The 20,883-nt window shown below is 45.1% G+C and overlaps 1 pseudogene across 1 annotated transcript; it reads right to left on the bottom strand.

The window, feature by feature from the left end:
* Positions 1-17,760: 17,760 nt before the first annotated feature.
* Positions 17,761-20,883, bottom strand: LOC125516252 (uncharacterized; annotated as a pseudogene). The gene is made up of 8 exons (XR_007287323.2): positions 20,718-20,883; positions 19,363-19,464; positions 19,022-19,275; positions 18,724-18,933; positions 18,543-18,635; positions 18,359-18,460; positions 17,980-18,193; positions 17,761-17,899 (listed from the first exon to the last, which is right to left on the bottom strand). The product of XR_007287323.2 is annotated as an uncharacterized LOC125516252 (transcript).

Genomic DNA, 20,883 nt, shown 5'->3' with positions numbered 1-20,883 from the left:
TGGTCACTGGAAGCGGAACTACCCCAAGTGATTGGCGGATAAGAAGGATGGCAAAGTGAACATAAGTATATTTGATATACATGTTATTGATGTGTACTTTACTAGTGTTTATAGCAACCCCTCAGTATTTGATACTAGTTCAGTTGCTAAGATTAGTAACTCGAAACGGGAGTTGCAGAATAAACAGAGACTAGTTAAGGGTGAAGTGACGATGTGTGTTGGAAGTGGTTCCAAGATTGATATGATCATCATCACACACTCCCTATACTTCCGGGATTAGTGTTGAACCTGAATAAGTGTTATTTGGTGTTTGCGTTAAGCATGAATATGATTTGATCATGTTTATTGTAATACGGTTATTCATTTAAGTAAGAGAATAAATTGTTGTTCTGTTTACATGAATAAAACCTTATATGGTTACACACCCAATGAAAATAGTTCATTGGATCTCGATCGTAGTGATACACATAATCATAATATTGAAACCAAAAGATGCAAAGTTAATAATGATAGTGCAACTTATTTGTAGCATTGCCGTTTAGGTCATATTGGTGTAAAGCGCATAAAGAAACTCCATGCTGATGGGATTTTGGAATCACTTGATTATGAATCACTTGATGCTTGCGAACCATGCCTTATGGGCAAGATGACTAAAACGCCGTTCTCCAGAACAATGAAGCAAGCAACAGATTTGTTGGAAATCATACATACTGATGTATGTGGTCTGATGAATATTAAGGCTTGCGACAAGTATCATTATTCTCTGATCTTCACAGATGATTTGAGCAGATATGAGTATATCTACTTGATGAAACATAAGTCTGAAACATTTGAAAAATTCAAATAATTTCAGAGTGAAGTGAAAAATCATCGTAACAAGAAAATAAAGTTTCTATGATCTGATCGTAGAGGAGAGTATTTGAGTTACGAGTTTGGCCTTTAGTTAAAAACAATGTGAAATAGTTTCACTACTCATGCCACCTGGAACACCACAATGTAATGGTGTGTCCGAACGTCATAACCGTACTTTATTGGATATAGTGTAATCTATGATGTATCTTACCGATCTACCACTATCGTTTTGGGGTTATGCATTAGAGACAGCTACATTCATGTTAAATAGGGCACCATCAAAATCCGTTGAGACGACGCCTTATGAACTGTGGTTTGGCAAGAAACCAAAGTTGTCGTTTCTTAAAGTTTGGGGTTGTGATGCTTATGTGAAAAAGTTTCAACCTGATAAGCTCAAACCCAAATCGGAGAAATGTGTCTTCATAGGATATCCAAAAGAAACTATTGGACACACCTTCTATCACAGATCCGAAGGCAAGACTTTTGTTGCTAAATTCGGAAACTTTCTAGAGAAAGTGAGTGGGAGGAAAGTAGAAAACTTGATAAGGTAATTGTACCTTCTCCCTTATTGGAAAGTAGTACATCACAGAAATTCTGTTCTTGTGACTACTACACCAATTAGTGAGGAAGCTAATGATGATGATCATGTAACTTCAGATCAAGTTACTACTGAATCTCGTAGGTAAACCAGAGTGAAATCCGCACCAGAGTGGTACGGTAATCTTGTTCTGGAAGTCATGTTACTAGACCATGACGAACTTGCGAACTATGAGGAAGCGATGATGAGCCCAGATTCCGCGAAATGGTTTGAGGCCATAAAATCTGAGATGGGATCCATGTATGAGAACAAAGTATGGACTTTGGTTGACTTGCCCGATGATCGGCAAGCCATAGAAAATAAATGGATCTTCAAGGGGAAGACGGACGCTGATAGTAGTGTTACTATCTAACAAAGCTAGAATTGTCGCAAAAAGGTTTTCGACAAGTTCAAGGTGTTAACTACGATGAGAGTTTCTCACTCGTATCTATGCTTGAGTCTGTCCGAATCATGTTAGTAATTGCCGCATTTTATGAAATCTGGCAAATAGATAAACAAAACTGCATTCATTAATGGATTTATTAAAGAAGATTTGTATATGATGCAACCAGAAGGTTTTGTCAATCCGAAAGGTGCTAACAAATTGTGCAAGCTCCAGCGATCCATCTGTGGACTGGTGCAGGCATCTCAGAGTTGGAATATACGCTTTGATGAGTTGATCAAAGCATATAGTTTTATACAGACTTGCGGTGAAGCCTGTATTTACAAGAAAGTGAGTGGGAGCACTACAGCATTTCTGATAAATATATGTGAATGACATATTGTTGATCGGAAATAATGTAGAATTATTCTGTAAAGCATAAAGGAGTGTTTGAAAGGAGTTTTTCAAAGAAAGACTTCGGTGAAGCTGCTTACATATTGAGCTTCAAGATCTATAGAGATAGATCAAGACGCTTGATAAGTTTTTTTAATGAGTACATACCTTGACAAGATTTTGAAGTAGTTCAAAATGGAGCAGTCAAGGAAAGAGTTCTTGCCTGTATTACAAGGTGTGAAGTTGAGTAAGACTCAAAGCCCGACCACGGCAGAAGATAGAAAGAGAATGAAAGTCATTCCCTATGCCTTGGCCATAGGTTCTATAAAGTATGTCATGTTGTATACCAGATCTATTGTGTACCCTGCACTGATTTGGCAAGGGAGTACAATAGTGATCTAGGAGTAGATCACTGGACAGCGGTCAGAATTATCCTTAGTGAAATAAGGATATGTTTCTCGATTATGGACGTGACAAAAAGGTTCGCCGTAAAGGGTTACGTCGATGCAAGTTTTGACACTGATCTAGATGACTCTAAGTCTCGATCTAGATACATATTGAAAGTGGGAGCAATTAGCTAGAGTAGCTCCGTGCAGAGCATTGTACACATAGAAAATTGCAAAATACATAATGGATCTGAATGTGAAAGACCGTTGACTAAGATTCTCTCACAAGCAAAACATGATCACACCTTAGTACTCTTTGGGTGTTAATCGCATAGCGATGTGAACTAGATTACTGAATCTAGTAAACCCTTTGGGTGTTGGTCACATGGCGATGTGAACTATGGGTGTTAATCACATGATGATGTGAACTATTGATGTTAATCACATAGTGATGTGATCTAGATTATTGACTCTAGTGCAAGTGGGAGACTGAAGGAAATATGCCCTAGAGGCAATAATAAAGTTATTATTTATTTCCTTATTTCATGATAAATGTTTATTATTCATGCTAGAATTGTATTAACCGGAAACATAATACATGTGTGAATACATAGACAAACAGAGTGTCACTAGTATGCCTCTACTTGACTAGCCCGTTAATCAAAGATGGTTATGTTTCCTAACCATAGACAAAGGAGTTGTTATTTGATTAACGGGATCACATCATTAGTTGAATGATCTGATTGACATGACCCATTCCATTAGCTTAGCACCCGATCGTTTAGTATGTTGCTATTGCTTTCTTCATGACTTATACATGTTCCTATGACTATGAGATTATGCAACTCCCGTTTGCCGGAGGAACACTTTGGGTGCTACCAAACGTCACAACGTAACTGGGTGATTATAAAGGAGCATTATAGGTGTCTCCAAAGGTAGATGTTGGGCTGGCGTATTTCGAGATTAGGATTTGTCACTCCGATTGTCGGAAAGGTATCTCTGGGCCCTCTCGGTAATGCACATCACATAAGCCTTGCAAGCATTGCAACTAATGAGTTAGTTGCGGGATGATGTATTACAGAACGAGTAAAGAGACTTGCCGGTAACGAGATTGAACTAGGTATTGGATACCGACGATCGAATCTCGGGCAAGTAACATACCGATGACAAAGGGAACAACGTATGTTGTTATGCGGTCTGACCGATAAAGATCTTCGTAGAATATGTAGGAGCCAATATGGGCATCCAGGTCCTGCTATTGGTTATTGGCCGGAGACATGTCTCAGTCATGTCTACATTGTTCTCGAACCCGTAGGGTCCGCACGCTTAAGGTTACGATGACAGTTATATTATGAGTTTATGCATTTTGATGTACCGAAGGTTGTTCGAAGTCCCGGATGTGATCACGGACATGACGAGGAGTCTCGAAATGGTCGAGACATAAAGATTGATATATTGGAAGCCTATGTTTGGATATCGGAAGTGTTCCGGGTGAAATCAGGATTTTGCCGGAGTACTGGGAGGTTACCGGAACCCCCCGGGAGCTATATGGGCCTTAGTGGGCTTTAGTGGAAAGGAGAAAGGGGCAGCCCAAGGTGGCTGTGCGCCTCCCCCCTTCCCCTAGTCCTATTAGGACTAGGAGAGGTGGCCGGCCCCCTCTCTCTCTTTCCCCCCTCAAGGAGTCCTATTCCAACTAGGATTGGGGGGGGGAATCCTACTCCCAGAGGGAGTAGGACTCTCCTGGCGCGCCCTATGTGGCCGGCCAGCCTCCCCCCTTTTGGTCCTTTATATACTGAGGCAGAGGCACCCCAGAAACACACAAGTTGATCCACGTGATCTATTCCTTAGCCGTGTGCGGTGCCCCCAGCCACCATAGTCCTCGATAATACTGTAGCGGAGTTTAGGCGAAGCCCTGCTGCTGTAGTACATCAAGATCGTCACCACGCCGTCGTGCTGACGGAACTCTTCCCCGACACTTTGCTGGATCGGAGTCCGGGGATCATCATCGAGCTGAACGTGTGCTCGAACTCGGAGGTGTCGTAGTTTCGGTGCTTGATCGATTGGATCGCGAAGACATACGACTACTTCCTCTACGTTGTGTCAACGCTTTCGCAGTCGGTCTGCGTGGGTACGTAGACAACACTCTCCCCTCTTGTTGCTATGCATCACCATGATCTTGCGTGTGCGTAGGAAATTTTTTGAAATTACTACGTTCCCCAACAGTGAAGCGGTCACCACCGGCACCATCAGAAGCCGGGCGACGATACGATCTGCCTTGTCATCACTGATGCCAAGCTCCGTTACGTAGGCCATGGCACGTGCCTAGCTGCTGTTGAGGTGTCCGCCGGCGGCCGATCAGATGGATGAATGGAGAGCCACCATTCATAGCCTGATTGGCTTCGCAAAGGCTGGGGGCTTGCTACGGGCTGGTCCATCACGGCCTCCCCAAGCGATGACAACGGCTCGCGCTGCTGGTCGTATGGAAGGGGCCACCCACATGGTGCAGTCCCCACCAAGGCAACCAGCGCGGGAGCGGCAGAATCCAGAACCTGACGTCATCTCGTTGGCCTCTTCCGACCCTTGAGCACGTCCAGGCCAACGGCGAGCACTAGAGGACAGGCGGAGGGGAGACGCACGCGTCATCGTCGAGTGATGCTGCAACGACCACCACCGTACCAATAGGTGCGATGGTTTCAACATCGACGAGCCTATGCTCAAGGGCGGTGCGTGCCTGCCTTTCGAGGTTGGGTGCCCCGCCTTTACACGTGAGCTACGGCAAGTCTGTTGGCCATCCGCTCGTACGTTCAAGCCAGAGATACCACAGAAGTATGATGGAAGGCTGAACCCGGCAGAATTCTTGAGCATCTACACCATCGTTGTTCAGGCTACTGGAGGAAGAGATGAAAAGGTGTTTTCCAACTACTTCCCTTTTGCACTCAAGTACAATGTGAGTTCTTGGCTGATGCAGTTGCCGGAGAACTCTAGTTCGTCATGGGCTGACCTGTGCCATGAGTTTATTGGCGCCTTCACTGGTGGCCATCAAGAACCAGGATGACCCAGCGACTTGCGGCTTCTCCAACAGAAAGGAGAGACCCTCCGCAAGTATTTTTACAAATTCAGCAGAGTGCACAGGAATATCCCAAATATGCATCCAGTAGTTGTGATAGCTGCCTTCCAGTCCAATGTGCACAACCGCAATATATGTTCCAAGATGAATGTATGGTTGCCCAAGACTGTGAAGGATCTTTACACCTTGGTGGACAAGTGTGCGCGGATGGACGAGAGAAGGAAACCCCCTTGGGAGGAAGATTGCATCAACATCGACTCAGAGGATAATGATGAATCCACCAGTCAGAAGAAGAAGAGCAAGAAGCAAAACAAGAGACGCACGGATAAGGCATTGATGACTGTTGAGGGATCGGGCATGCTCAGTACCAGCAAGAAGGCTAAGGCCGAAGCTCCCGGCAAGGAGGCTGCCGTGTGCGCTAACTGCTGGGAGGCTGCTGCAGCCGAGAAGGTTGGGGAAGGCGATGGGTCATACTGCAAGATCCATCGGACCAAAGGCCATGATCTCCAAGAGTGTCATCAGGTCGAGTAGCTTGTCAAGAGGCAGAGAGCCAAATATGAGAAGCGTGATAACGAGAAAGGTCAGAATGGTACTGGCGGTAAGGGTCGTGGCGGTGAAGCAAATCTTCCCGGCAAGGCCTTTCAGAACCAAGGAAAACCCGCCAGGGGACGAGAGAAGGAGGTTTGCAATGATGAGAGTGATGGAGGGGATGAAGAGGAAACCAGCGAGCAGGAATTCCAGAAGGCCACCGACGCCATGTGCATTGAAGGGGGTGCATCTTTGCACTCCTCTCACCGCCATCTTAAACGGTGGGCGTGTGAGGTCAATGTTGTGGATCCATCGGCGGAATCCCAGAAGCCGCTCAGATGGTAATGCATGCCCATCATCTTTCATGAAGAGGACCACCCCAACCACACCACTATGGTGGGATGTTTGCCATTGTTGGTCTCTCCAACAATTCGCAACCTCAAAGTCACAAAGATGTTGGTTGACAGCGGGGCCGGGTTAAATCTGATTTCCCCAAAGGTTATCAGCAAACTTCAGATAGCAGAGGAAGAACTAAAGGTCACAGGCACATTTCAAGGAGTTAATCCCGGCACGAGTCATCCTAAGGGAAAGATCACGTTGCCAGTGACATTGGGGGGGGGGGCTGAACTATCGGACTGAGAAGGTTGTGTTTGATGTGGTCGACCTCCCCCTGCCATACAATGGGATCCTTGGACACCTAGCCCTGGCAAAATTCATGGCGGCATCCCAGTATGCCTACAACACCTTGAAGATGCCAGGGCCGGTAGGAGTCATTTCTATCCCGTCAGATGAGAAGGACGCAATCATTTGTGTGGATAAGATGTATCGGGACGCAGTCGCGGCAGAGGCCACAACAGCAGCAGTTCCCGCCAAGGAAAAAAAGGGAAATAAGAAGGATAGCAGGGACACTAGAAAGGAATCTGGGAGGCATACCTCTTCGGAGTGCGCTGCGCCTTTTGATGACTTGCCGTAGAGTTCCAATAGAAGGGACCCAAGGTTGACGCACTGACAGTGTCCTAGACTAGGGGGTACTCACCATGTCGTCTCCTGACCAGGTGGATCAGGCCGAGGACCCCCATAGCGGTTTACTCATGGTCCACTTCGGGCAGCCCATGCCACATACAAGGAATATTCCACAAGACTTGATGATCAAGACAAGGACTCCTCTCCACGGACGTATTCGACTAGGAATCTTGTTATCCTAGGCCTCTGTTACATTATATTAGCCGAGGCCACGCTAGTCGATAGATTATTATGACATTATTCATCATACCCTCAGGTTTTAGACCACAACATATGATCTCGAGGAGATCAACTCTGTACTTGATACTCCATCAATATAAACAAGAGTAGGATGTAGGGTTTTACCTCCATCAAGAGGGCCTGAACCTGGGTAAAACATTGTATCCTTCATTCCTGTTACCATTGTTTCGAGAATCCACAGCTCGAGACCCCCTACCCTGAGATCTGCCGGTTTTGACAACAAAAATGGTGCTTTCATTGAGAGTTATGTTGTGTGATTGGCAAAAGATCAATGGCTCGCCTACATATCATCTCCGACATCGACTTCTTGGTCGCCGACTTGACTGGTCACCTTGGTTTGACTGAGGACTGTGCCCTGCCTCCAATCATCATGTTCGGACAAGGGCCTTCATCAACATCAACTCTGATCTCTATCATGATCTTGGAGGAATCATCCATGGAGCTCGGGGGCTCAACGTCAACATTGCCCTCGGGGGACCGTGGTGTTTTTCCGAATAGTCAACTTGTATCCGCTATCACCACCTCCTCGAGCATCACTTGGACGATTCCTTTAGTGGAATTGTGGGGAATTGAGTCTACAACAACAATGTAAAATTTTGTCCCGTTCCGATGGAGCAATCTCCTCCGATCTCCGATATATCAGAGCCCTGTCGAATCTGGATGGGAATCTGGACGAGTTTGGAGCGTGGTGTCCAGCATCTAGCTCGGACGTCCTTTGGAAGATCCAACCATTGATCGGCTGCAGAATTCCTATATCTACCACCCCTCAAAATTTCAGCACGATCTAATTGTTCAAACTCTGGCAAGCCTCCGATGAGCGCATCTATTTTCAGATCTGTTTTTTGCGCGAGAAGGAATCCGACTCGAGTTCATCTTTTTCTATGAACGGGATTTCGGATATCCTTTTTGAAGGAAGTTTTGTATGGGGTATTGTATTTTGTTCTCAAACATATCCCACTAATTTTAAAGTCTTTTCCAATATAATCTTCACCATCGCGCCGGTGACAAACCAGCCCGACAATGTTGCTGCATGGCTACCGGCCTGCGCCACACGGATCATCGCTTCATCGACCGAGCCCAACCTTATCGGATCATCATCTTGGCAAGCCGAACAAGAGTTCGGGATCTTGAAGGCTAAATCATCACCAACATCATTGCCAGACATCGCTGCATGGTCACTTCAGCAAGCGGGCATCGACTGCCTCACAAGATCTGGCCTGCGTCGGCATCACCGCGCTATTACTTCTTCACACCTGAATGCGACCTCTACGTCCGAAGATCGGGAGTCAATTCCAGACGGACTCACCTCTCTTGTCCTGAATCCAGCTTCAAGTCTGAATGTGACTTCGGCGTCCAAACACCAGGAGTCAACCCTGGTTGGGCTCGCCCCTCGCACTAGTGTACCAGAGGACAACTCCGAAGAAATCCCAGATACTAATACGGCCAACCAAGCCGATGTTCACCACGTCGACCTGCTTCGACACCTTGGCTAGCACGGTGCTGCAAACGTCACACTACCAACCTGCCCCGTCACCTAGGCTAGACCGGGGGCTTCGCCATCTCTTCATCAACCTACTCCGATGACTTCGGCATCACCAGCCGACCAGCTTCATCATGTTAGCTGGACTGGGGGCTTCACCTCGCCACATCGACTGTGCGGCATGCCCACCTCATCAAGCTGAGCTCCTCGCTCGGCCAACTTGAGCTGGGGGGCTTGGACCTTGGCTAGGCTGCGAACTACGTCTTCATCCCGGCACGAGCTCGGACCTCATGAAGAATACCGAGTACATTAACCAGCTAAGTCGCCTCCATGCTCAGTTTTTTCTTTCAATTTATTAATTCTTGTTCAGTTCAACCAAACATTATACTCATGTTAAGAATAAAGTTGTTTGTTCAAACATTGATTGTTGAACACTTCTTTTCTCGTCACCTCGGTCATGAGGGTTTTCGTCACCTCGGCTGCACCAGGGGCTTTGGCTCGTCACATCGATTGTGTGGCATCGCCACTTCATCAAGCCGAGCTCTTTGCTCGGACACCTCGGGATTGGCTTGGAGGCTGGGACCTCGACCCGCGTCATCAACGCCGAACACATTAATTAGCTAAGTCGCTTTCAAGCTCAAAGTTTTTTTAATTTGTGTTCATTTCGACCATGCTCACGTGAGTTGTTTGTTATAAGAAACTCCCTTTAGCCATGTTAACTAGGGGCTCTTAAAATTTATATGAACCATTTTATAACAAATGTGTTTTCTTCTTGTTCGTTGCAAAGTCTTTTTCTATCACTCCTTCCTCGACTCGAGTATGTGGTCAATAGCCGGATAGCCTGGTTTCTCTCTAAATCCGCTCGAGTTTAGTTTGCTAAACTGGCTTGAGAAGCACTCCGCCTTAGGGATAGGAGGTTGAAGTCGAAGGCTGACCCAGTCGAAGTCTTGAGATCGGATGTGTCATGTTAAAGCACGACGGAAGCGCAAACTAATTTTAAGACCAATTTTCGGATTGGCACCAAAAAAAAGCTTGATTTAGTTCAGACGTAGAGTTTCTGCATAAGTTATTTGGTTTTTTAAGCTTATGGCACTTTTGATATATTTGTGTGTTTTTCTTTTATGAGGCGGGACATCCTCTTGACCGAGGTACCCTGCCTAATAATCCAGCTTGGGAAATCTTTTTCGACCCATAGTTCGGCATTTTTCCTACCGACCTGCACCTCGGTGTTGGGTCCGAGCATAAATACCGCGGTACACTACCAGACACTTTTTAAGCATCGACAATATCAACGGGGGGTTGTGACTTGAGCTGAACCCACCAAAAGCCAAGGTAATTGCAGGAGTCCTCGGCAAAATGTTCTCGGATATTACTTTATATGCATCGGTTTCGAATTGTGTCTTCGGTCAATAGTTGGGTTGCCCGGCTCCTGTGCTTGCCTCCTACGTTCCACTTTGTTTGGCTAGGTGCGCAAAGGGAGAACCACTACGATTGTGCTTCCAGCTAGCATGGTTAAGTGCCTCAGTGGAGAAAGCCGAAAACTGATTGTCACAATAAGTGTAAACTGGTCAGCGATCCGATGAGTATGTTAAACTATAAGATAGATAGAGGTCACCCCGTGTTAAATGATGGGCCATTCTTAACATTGACCGCAGAGTTTACGACTTAATCTCGGCTATCTTTGAACATTAACCGGGGGCTATTAACTGGCCTCCCAACTTTAAGCTCCTATGACTAAGTGAGAGTTATAAAGCCCGCATATCTGATTGCCTCGTTTCCGCTAACACAACTGCCTTTGGGCACCGAGACGTCGGCTAAGGGTTGTTTTGTTATTGCGGAAACAACCTGCATAGCATCTTCAAGGGGGTGGAAGCCGACGATGGGCCACTTTCGTCTGATAAACGGTCGCAACAGAGTTAAAATAAACATATCATCAGCATTTGTATTCAGTATGCAAGCGTTGCCTTCCATAATTATCGTTATAATGCCATAAATATTCATCAATTTGACTTAAGATTTTGGCCAAGCAAGGTTGCCTGGCTCCTGTGCATACCCCTATGTTCTCGATCGTTCGGCAAGGCGGTAAAGGTAGCACCTCTGTGATTGTTACTACCGGGTCATCCGAGTTACTACCTCAGACTGGGTGAAGCCCAAAGCTAGCCATCTTAAAGGATATAATTGGTCGGCAACGACAGAGGTTAAAATTCAGGTGCACTAAAAACCACATAGTTGGGCGGAGGAGGGTGGAGTCATCCATCTTTGCATTCCCCATCTTCTTCCCTTGTTCTCAGCTTCCGCCGGCGATGCCGAAGAGAAGAGCCTGGGACTCACCCTGGGCTCCCTATTGGGGTTATTGTTGCCTCATGGTGGTGCTGACGCTCGGGGAGTGAGTCTGGTCCTTGGCGTGGTGAATCTCTTGGTCTCTTCGAGGCTCGGCCAGGAGGCGCGGCTGGAGATCGTTGGTAATCCCAGCATTTCCCCACCCGGAGGTCTTGGGGCTGTTGTCGATGAGAGGTGCGCCTTCCTGCACACCAAGGAGGGGAGCGGCACGTCTCAAGCCCCCCGGTCATTCCAGCTGCTTGATGTTTCTCTGCTGGAGGCATAGGACCGGAGTCTTGGCGCTTCCCGAGAGCAGCGGTGGTGAGGAGAAGGCGGGTGGCAGGGGGTCAGGTCAGAGTACGATGGCGTGGATGCCTTCACCTCCGACCGTCGACCTGCCGCCTTGTCTTTCCCCTCTTCCCCTCCCTCCCCGGCACCGTCATCACCAGCCTCTTCGGGTGATAGCCGGGGAGGGATGTTCTCTTGGTGCCTTCTCCTCGCCTCCAACATTCTTCCGGCTGAGCTTTAGTGGATGACTCCACCGGCGCTCAAGCCGGGGCTTCTTGCTGGCTCTAGAGGCGGCGACCAGAAGGCGTCGCCCCATCCCCCGCACTCCTCTTCGCGGCCTCATCACTCCCGGTCTTGTCGGGCCGCTCCTGACGGGCCCTGATGGGACCGGGGTTGGATCCTGCTTGGGTGCTCCTTTTCTCGTCTTTTCCTCCTTCCACTGCAGTGCATGAAGGAGGGAAAACGAAAAGAGAGGATCACGGGGCACTTATCTTTTTTCAATCTTAAATCTGTAGGAAATCGCCAAATTTTAATTCAAATAATGTAATCTCTCAAGTCCATCTTTGTGTTCGGTAATGCTTGTACTTGTATTAGCATATAAATGAAAAAGATGAACCTTGCCGAGAACCCGTGCATGTGTATGTCCATGTAGAGGTGTAGTGCCTCTTTAATGAAAATACACAAGTTTTCCCCAGCAGGATATCCTGCCGGCACCTTGTTTGTCTGCCGGGGGAAAGACAGAGGGGCCAGCCCCCCGCCAGCTCCTTTTTACCAAAGGCCACTGCGACCAATCTGACTACAGCAACGTTCGAGTCATGGATGGGAGTACCTAAGTTTCAAAAGAGGGGCGAGATTTTCTCATGCAAAGTTATAGCTTTACAGAACACTATTGGACAAGAGGTAAAACTTATCTGTTTGGCTTGCCGGGGATCGCTGTGCCGTGCAATCTTCTCATCCCTTGTCGAAGCTAAGTTCACGGCAGGAGCCTGCAACTTCGTGTAGATGAGAAAGAATGCAGGATGCAATCCTATCTATATGCATATGCAAATGTTGATGAAATGCTTATGAAGTGATCTTGGTGTGCTCATGCATGCATCCAATCTTAGTTGGGGCCCCCCTACAACGCCTCTTTATTTTCTCTTGCATGGGGTCATCGCACCGGCTTTCTACAAGGGGTTACATGCAGCTGAGGCAAGGCTTATACAAAAGGGTGGCTGCCGGGCAGTGCCCGACAGCCTCGCGCCTTACGGGTAGTACTTGCGTAGATGCTCAATATTCCATGAGTTTGGCAGCTGAGTGCCATCTCTGGTCTCTAGACGGACTGCGCCGGGTTTGGTGACTCGTACCACCAGTTAAGGGCCTTCCCACTTCGGAGACAACTTGTTTGTACCCTTGGTGGACTGAACGCGCCTAAGGACAAGGTCACCTTCCTCAAAACACAGGGCATGAACCCTGTGGCTGTGATAGCGGCGCAGGGCTTGTTGGTAGTGTAGCACGCGTAGCAGCCTGGACACGGTTCTCCTCGAGTAGCACAACGTCATCACGCCGGTGCTAATCTTGCGCTACTTCATCGTGGGCAAGCACTCGAGGGGATCCATAAATGAGTTCCGTGGGGATAACTGCTGTCACGCCCAATATGCGATCCTATCCGAGAGGAACTTGAAGGTCCCACCAAGGATAGAGCCGCATATTGAAATGCTTTTGCAAGGTGGAAATCATTACATCATACCATTACATATTAGTTGGCGATACAAAGAAAAGGCATACAACGCCACCAGAATACAACAAACATCATACATGAGAACAACATCTGACTATAGATGAAACACAAGCAGAAACTCAAACGACATCCAACCTGCTAGCATAGGCTGCCGACCAGGAACCTAACCCTCAATCAGAGAAGATGCAGAAGAAGAACTCCAAAATAAGTAAACATCGCTCTCACGTCATGATCATCGCATTACCTGTACTTGCAACTATTGTTGCAGTAAACTGTGAGCCACGAGGACTCAGTAATCCCATTACCATGGGTATCAAGACTAGCAAAGCTTAATGGGTATGGAAAGGATAAGTGGTGAGGTTGCAGCAAGCGGCTAAGCATTGTATGGTGGCTAACTTACGAGTACAAGATTAAGATGAGAAACTATGCAACGGTCGCAAACTAGTAATGATCAAGAAGTGATCCTGAACTACTTACATTCAAACATAACCCAACCGTGTTCTCCTCTCGAACTTCCACGAAAAGATACAGGCACGGTTACACATGTGGTTGGTGTATTTTAATTGAGTTTACTTCAAGTCGACTACAACCAGATATTAACAAATTCCCATCTATCACATAACCACGGGCACGGCTCTCGAAAGTTTAAACCCTGCAGGGGTGTCCCAACTTAGCCCATGACAAGCTAACGATCCGCGGAGACAATCCTCCATCGCCGGACCCTCCGATCAGACTCAGAATCCCGTTGCACACGACATTTCTACAATGGTAAAACAAACCCAGCAAGACCTCCCGATGCACCGACCTAGCCTGATAGGAGTCGCACGTATCTCGTTCTCAGGGTACACAAGACGGGCCAGACGTCAGGTTGGCTGAGACCCTGGTTGCCCAGAGGGCACCGGACATCGCGCGGTTTGGACCAACACTCATGAGGACCATTGGCCCGGGGATTGATTAAGAGTCCTCGGGTGCTAGCCCATCCCTAAGCAAGTTTTAGTTGTTATTAGGCAAATGGTAAAACCAATGTTGGGCCTTGCTGGAAGAGTTTTATTCAAAGCGAACTATCAAGAGGGGCCCATAAACCCTCATCGTGTTAGGGACACAAAATCAAGGAACATAACACCGGTATGACAGAAACTAGGGCAGCAAGAGTGGAACAAAACACCAGGAAAAAGGCCAAGCCTTCCTCCCTTTACCAAGTATATAGATGCATTAATTAAATGAGAGATATTGTGATATCCCATGATACCGATGATATCCATGTTCCAACATGGAACAACCTACAACTCCACCTGCAACTAGCAACTCTATAAGAGGGGCTGAGCAAAGCGATGACATAGCCAAACAACGGTTTGCTGGGATGGTGGAAAAGGTTAGAGGCTATCATGGCAATTTGCGAGGCTTGATAAACAAGTGGTAGGTAGCGCGACATAGCGATAGCATAGAGACAACTAGCATAGCAAAGATAGTAGTGAGATCTAAGGTGACTTTCATATTGCCTGAAATCCCACTAGGAAGAAGATCGAGTCCATGAAGAAGACGAACCCACGTAGTCGAACGAATCCTCACGATCGCAACGAGACAGGAACTATCGAGAAGAAGCACAACCGGAAAGAAGCAAACAACATGGTAAACACACAATACAAAACATGACAAGATGCTCAACCAAGTATGATGCATGACAATGCTATATGATGCTACTCATGGCAAGAGATGATGCATACAAGAACATCACATAAAAGCAAGTTTAAATGAGGCCGGAAACAACATATAACAACTCCGGTAAGTCCTCGTATGTAAATTTAGAAATCGGACAAGATCTGAATAACATGTTAGTTGAAGTGGTTAAACAGCAAGTAAAAGTGCACCATGATGATCTACGCATCTTTCTAGTCAAGTTATATACAAAGTTCATTTAATTCGGAGCTGCGACCTAGAAAATATGAGCAAACAAGTAAAACATGGCATTGATGCAAAATGCTTACAAACACAATCACAAGCACTCCAAAACATGGATGCAACATGGCATGATGAAACTAAATGCAAAACCAAGCAAGTTTGATCTAGAGCATGCTCCAAATGGAGCCACGGTTCAGCAGATACACTCAATACAAGTTTCAAACACAATCTGCCCTAAACAGCAACTAAGCACTTTGCAATCAAGGAAACAACATGCTACATGAAACATATGGACACAAACTTGACATGCACTCAATGTACAGATTACATGCTTCAAATAAAATCAAGGTTCAGGTTCATAGGCATCAGTATTAATCCAACATGATCAAAGCAAAAGGCAACTTTATAACATAGATTATGACAGTGAAAAACGGGGCATACATGTGAGCAGGGATAACATGTTGACATGTTGGAGGCATGAAAAAACATGCTAAAATGCAAGATCATGGCAAACAAAAGAGTGGCATTAAATTAAAGTTTAAGCATAGAAAAACATGATTACTAAGCATCTCCATATAACCTCTAAATCAATGGCAATCATTAAGACAAGATTGAAAGTTATAACAGATTCTCAGACTTAGTGAAAAACAGACAAGGATTCGGGTCTATTGCAACAAAACCGTTTGTTGCAATACATGTTGTTTCGTGGCGATAAGTACTTGTTGCCATGAAACGACATTCGTTGGCAGCCGTTGCGACTGGACACATGGTAATAGGTTAATACCACGAAAAAGGAATTGTGGTAATAAAGTGTGCTAATGCAACAACCATACGGGAAGTTGCCACATGTTTTCCCGTGGCAACACTCACCTGATGCCACAATTTGATTTGTGGAGATAGCTTTAATGCAACATGTAACGAATTGTGGAGACTGATATCTCGTAGCAATAGACATTTGTGGCAACAACCTATGCCAACGACGGCCATTTCGTGGCGCAATACTCTTCCGTGGCAATAGTCAATTGTGGTAACAAACTATGGCAACAATCCTTGTTTTCGTGGCATTAGGCATGTTGCCACGACCCACCATACTTGTGGCAATAAACTATGGCAACAATCCTTGTTTTCGTGGCATTAGGCATGTTGCCACGACCCACTACGCTTGTGGCATTACCTTATGGCAACAAATATTCGAATCGTCGTAACAGGAAATTGCAACATACTTGTTTTTATGGTGATAAATAGGTATCACAATAGGTAAAAACTTTGTAGCAAGAAATTATTGCGACAATCTATACTTTCCGTGGCGATACTCTATTTGAACAAACTTACTTTGGTGGCGCCAAACTGTTATCGGTGGCGCCAAACTGTTATCGCATCGTGAAATTTTTGTGGCGCCAAGCTATTACAACAATATAAAGTGCTCCGTTGCAACATCCTAGTGCAACAAAACAGAAAGGCGTAGCAAATGAGATATAACGCAACACAATATTTTTAGTGGTGCTAGCATGTGGCAACCGAAAGTGGGTTGTGGTAATAGTCTATTGCAACCATAAAAAAATACAGGATTTCTATTACAATATTCAAAACCATACGTATAATATGCAGATTCACAAAATTCATAATTCTCATAGCAAATATCCATCTAATGAAACTCAAATGTAATTTAGCCATCCTAATTAACTTCGAAGACTAAACTGCCCGTGATCTAGAGTCCAGTCTAGCTAGTTCTTTGGATCCTGCAATCAAGAAATAAAAAAAGTTCTAGTTAATTAGTCGAACATAACATACGTCATACAATTATTCCAGCCCCATTGTTAAAAACTATCGCCAGACTAACTGGACTAATACTGTGTCAGCAAGCATGTAACTAAGGGATCAGAACAACTATACAAGTGTAAATATCTGAAGCATAACCACAAGTACATCTACTAAAAGCTTCTTTTTGAGAAAAAAACATTGCTTTGAACTTAACGGTGCCGGGCTGAATCACCCAAAGCACAGCCACAAGGGCTGGTACATCAGCCTCCCATTCCAAACAGTGGTTAGGTTCTAACATCCTACCAAGACTAGCAAGCTCATGAGCAACACAGTTAGCGACGGCATACATTTATTTCATAATAAGAAAACCATAATTTGAGCGGGTACTTGGTATCCTCAATAACATCAGCATGGGCTGACAAGTCAACCTTATTGATATTAAGTGCTTCCATCAGGAGTTGCGAGTCTGTTTAAAAAACGACCCTCACGACCCCCATATCAGCGGCAAGAGATACTGCATGGGACATTGCAATGGACTCATCAGCGAAGGCATCACGCGCATGCTCATGACATCCTGCTCGTGCATACAGAATGGTGCCATCATCCGATCGTACATCTACTAAAAGCTTCTACTATTGATTTAAGTTATGACTAGATGTATAGTTTCAGTTAAGTTCATGTCCCTGGCTAGCACATATTCCATTTCCGTTTAAGTTGTGACTCGATGCAGCAACAACACATGGTAAAAGAGAAGAATCAGCTAGCTAATTATGAAGACCAATGACATATAAAATGCAGGTAAGCAAGGTTGTGACTTACCATTGCTTTAAACATTCGAGAATGCCTTGTTGCAGCTTGTATGAGCACATTTGAAGAAATAGCAGTTGGCCTTGAACCTGGAGTCTTATTAGGACTAGATCTCTGTAAAAGAATATTTTGCAAGTTTGGATTACTATTTTCTTTGTCAACCCTCTTCGTAGGCACCTGTAAATAGAAGTGCACTTTTAGCAATGCAATTAAGCAACATACATCTTACAAGGTCGGAAGCATATGACTGTAATCACCTATTGGGTTCCCATCTGGATACGAGCTTGCTCTTCGATCTGGATACGAAACCTTTCAGAACTAGTTGAAGTTTTGGCCATGTATCCGTACCCACGAGGCTGCGATGACTTGCATTCCAGTGTCTTTGCAAGCGGTCTGGAAAATATTGTTTTTCTGCTCACTTGAAAGTGGACCTTCAGTTTCTTTGATTTTAACCTCTTGAAGTGCTTTGTCCTAAAAATGGAAGGAACAATTATAGGTGCAGCATCAATATTGACACTATAAAAGATGAAACAAGAATAACACGGTCCAATGCATGAATAATCGCATCTGATGATGAAACATGCCGAATGCACATCATTGACTAACTATAGAATAACCAAAAGTCAGTGTACTCACGTAAACTTTCTGGGAATCTGTGTTAGACCATGTTCCATCGTTCGTGTGGGTGAGTTCCCACAGAGCAATACAATCTGGCTCTTCTCCAGTTTCCAAGTTTCTCTGCAAGTAATATACCAATGAGATGCTTGAAACATGACACCATATTTAGCAGCGAGGCATACATATTTAGTTGGACTCATACCTTCTCAAAACTAACTTGCGAGTAAGATTTTGATCCGATTATGTGTTTTGTCTTCTGCTTCTTACGGTTATCAGCGTTCGTTTGGATGCGATCCTATCAATTCATTGAAACCAAATATAACCAGTGAGACTAGCCATTTCATCTTAACACATAATAGACAAACTGTGATCTTAGAGATAACCTGAAATTTTGAATCAGTGCCAAAGTACTCAATCATCCATTCCCACTCTTTTGGTTGCAAATCTTCCGGCAGATTAGCCAATCTAGCTGTATCTGTTTTGTATGCCTTGTAAGTGGAGCTTAGAGTTGATCGCCAGCCTCTATATCGCTCTTTCGCAATTTTGAGAACTTTTTCTTCTGTTTCTGGTGTATCTTCCAGGTCCCATATGTCCTGTAAAGCATACAGCAAATAAATATACATAAGTAGTGCATTATCGATAGTAAAATAAGATAACACATGTGAAAAAGGTTCTACGCACTATCATATCTGCAACAATGAGTCGATGAATGGTAGGGTGAATGTCCGACCACGTCCTAACTCCAATGAGTGGTAGCTTTCTTTTCATTATGACTACCACGTCATCCTTGAACGAACGATAGTTCATTCCTACTGTACCACCCAATTTTTCAGGGAATGTAATATTTAGCTTTGCAGATCCATTGGCAAAACGCTTCTTAGATGCTTTAAAACCTTTTAGAACACCTCGCCCTTTCTTCTTCTGTCCACCAGCTTCTACAGCCCAAATCATACAAGAAAAATTGTATTACTCGGTATTAGATTGTAAGAAATGATGACACAAATGTAAATGAAAGCAAGTACCATCCTATAGTAGCGCATGGTTGCGGCGAGCATGGGATGGCCATTCAGCAAGGGAACACATGTCATTAGCAGACACTGGAGTGTCAGATTGTTCTGGAGTTCCTGTCAAAGATTTAGCAGTCTTGAAGGTTTAGCTATTTAACCCACATCAAGATTTTATGCATTATAGCAAATGCTAAACAATTTACTAGATCTGGGTTGTCCATGTTGGTTTTTGTATGCCGTTATACTTTCCATCCTTGTTAAAAGAACATAACCTTTCTTTATTGCACACAAAAACAATCATGGGACTTAGCATTAACAAAGCATTGATGTTCTGCACCATTCAGATAGGTGATTATGAGGTAAGGATGTTGTGTACCAGGAGCATCCTCCGTAAAATTCATCATTGTGCCCTTGTGTAGGTAAACCAGACATAAAATTTTGAGTCAATTTAAGAAGAAGCACAATACATCTATTAAAAGTATAAATCTATGTTGATTATTCCAACTAGATAAAGGTGCAACACGATATAAGAAAGCAATAAAAACAAAATATCTATTAAAAACTCATATTATAGTGGTCTGAATAACATGCAGAGGATGCACTAAACCTAAATCCTAGGTTCTCTTGACATACGTTATTCAGAAGTATTAAGCATATGTCAATGACATGAAAGGCGATGTATCAGTGATAGGTTGTTCATGAAAATACTACTCTAAATCAATAGGAAAAAACATTTCCAATGTGACTCGTGTAAGACCAAATATCTATTAAAAATCATCTTATAGTAATCAGAATCAAATGCAATGCAGAGGATGACTAAACCTGAATCCTCTGCTCTGTTGACGCACATATATCATCTAATATCTACATAGTGGTGCTCAAACAGCTAGTGGCGTACCGTGACAAGCTATAGGGCAGGGGAGGGGGGGCAATTTGTAAACTGGCAGAAAAATATGCATAAAAACATATACGAATGACATGAATTTACAAGGTAATCGAACATATGACAGTCATCTCATCGGCAGTCGTCGATTTGTCATCTTAACAACACAGGCTTTGTACATACAGATTACGTCTATACCTTTCAGTTAATGGATCTAATGCTCAAAAACCAATGTAGATAATAATTAAATTGGCAAGAGATGATCCACGGATGGGCTGCACCAAAACGCTTAGTAATTAGTAACAAAATACAGTTTTGGAGGGGGGGTCACGACCCCCTTTGGCCTCCACGAGGAAACAGAGCGAACCAGGAGCAGAGATGCCGGAGAGGCCTGAAAGCACGCTGGGGTCGGGTGATGCAGCAACCAGCGCCTGGCCACCACGTCACGACGCCGGCGTGCACAGCCGAAACGGCTACGGCCATGAACTGGGCTGGGAGGCCCCGTCGAGCCCCAGTTCTAGGCCGAGGCGAGCTCCATGGCGGCCAGCCTCCAGGCCAAGGTGAGGCGCTCTGCCGACCCTCCAGGCCGCGAGCGCCTCCGCCGAGGCGACCAGATCGAGGCGCGATGGGAAAATGCCACCGGCGGCGGCCAT

The sequence above is a fragment of the Triticum urartu genome, chromosome 6A (genome assembly GCF_056163025.1).
Source record: "Triticum urartu cultivar PI428250 chromosome 6A, HENAU_Tu73, whole genome shotgun sequence".
NCBI lineage: Eukaryota > Viridiplantae > Streptophyta > Magnoliopsida > Poales > Poaceae > Triticum > Triticum urartu.
The sequence above is the reverse complement of the archived record's forward strand: the minus strand, read 5'-3'. Positions and strand labels throughout refer to the sequence as shown.